Source organism: Geospiza fortis, unplaced genomic scaffold (assembly GCF_000277835.1).
Source record: "Geospiza fortis unplaced genomic scaffold, GeoFor_1.0 scaffold2, whole genome shotgun sequence".
Classification (NCBI taxonomy): Eukaryota; Metazoa; Chordata; class Aves; order Passeriformes; family Thraupidae; genus Geospiza; species Geospiza fortis.
In genome coordinates, this window is record NW_005054366.1 from 3336005 (window position 1) to 3336982 (window position 978).

The 978-nt window shown below is 58.0% G+C and overlaps 1 protein-coding gene across 1 annotated transcript in view; it reads right to left on the reverse strand.

Annotated features, from left to right (window-relative positions):
* Positions 1-978, reverse strand: part of CASC4 (cancer susceptibility 4) — a 37472-nt gene that overhangs the window by 35761 nt on the left and 733 nt on the right. The window lies entirely within an intron of this gene.

Consider the following 978-nt stretch of genomic DNA (forward strand, 5'->3'; position numbering starts at 1 on the left):
CGGCGGGAGGGCCCTGCTCTCGCCTGGAGGTCCCTGCTCTCGCCTGGAGGGCCCTGCTCTCGCCTGGAGGGCCCTGCTCTCGCCTGGAGGGCCCTGCTCTCGCCTGGAGGGCCCTGCTCTCGCCTGGAGGGCCCTGCTCTCGCCTGGAGGGCCCTGCTCTCGCCTGGAGGGCCCTGCTCTCGCCTGGAGGGCCCTGCTCTCGCCTGGAGGGCCCTGCTCTCGCCTGGAGGGCCCTGCTCTCGCCTGGAGGGCCCTGCTCTCGCCTGGAGGGCCCTGCTCTCCTCTGGAGGGCCCTGCTCTCGCCTGGAGGGCCCTGCTCTCCCCTGGAGGGCCCTGCTCTCACCTGGGTGCCGCTGCTTGGGAAACCACTCCCTCCTCTTCTGCTTCTGCCTTCCTGAAGGCAATGCCCCGATGGAGCAGCCCCAGGGACAGCGCAGGTACAACAGAAAGCACAGGGAAGGGGTGGAAATACTCCTGAACGTTTTGTGAGAACAAGTACCTAAAATATTTGTGTTTTCACATGCAACATCCAGAGAAACAGACTTGGAATGGTGTGGGGCTGTGCTCCAGGCTGCAGTGTGCTCCAGGCCAGGGTCTGCTGGGCTCTGAAGGTGAAATTCTGACCCCACAGCTCTCAGGGTCTGAGCTTTAACTGTGCTGTGAGTCCTCAAGGAAAAAAACTGACACTTCAGTCAAATTTTCTTTGCCTTTTCCTGGGAGATCTCCCTCTGGTGACCAGGGCATTAGTGTGGCTTTTTCCAGGATTCAGATTTTCAGGTGGGCACATGATAGTTCATCATGGGAGCCTTTGGGTGCTGCAGGTCACTCTTCCAGCTGGCAGCTCGACCTTCCCTTTGAAATTGCTCGCTGATCACAAGAACTGGCACTTTTTGATATTCCTAAACTATGACACTAATCATTTGCTATTTCTGTTCGCTCTGTCAGAAACATTTGGGAAAGCCTTTTTGTTTCTCTTTC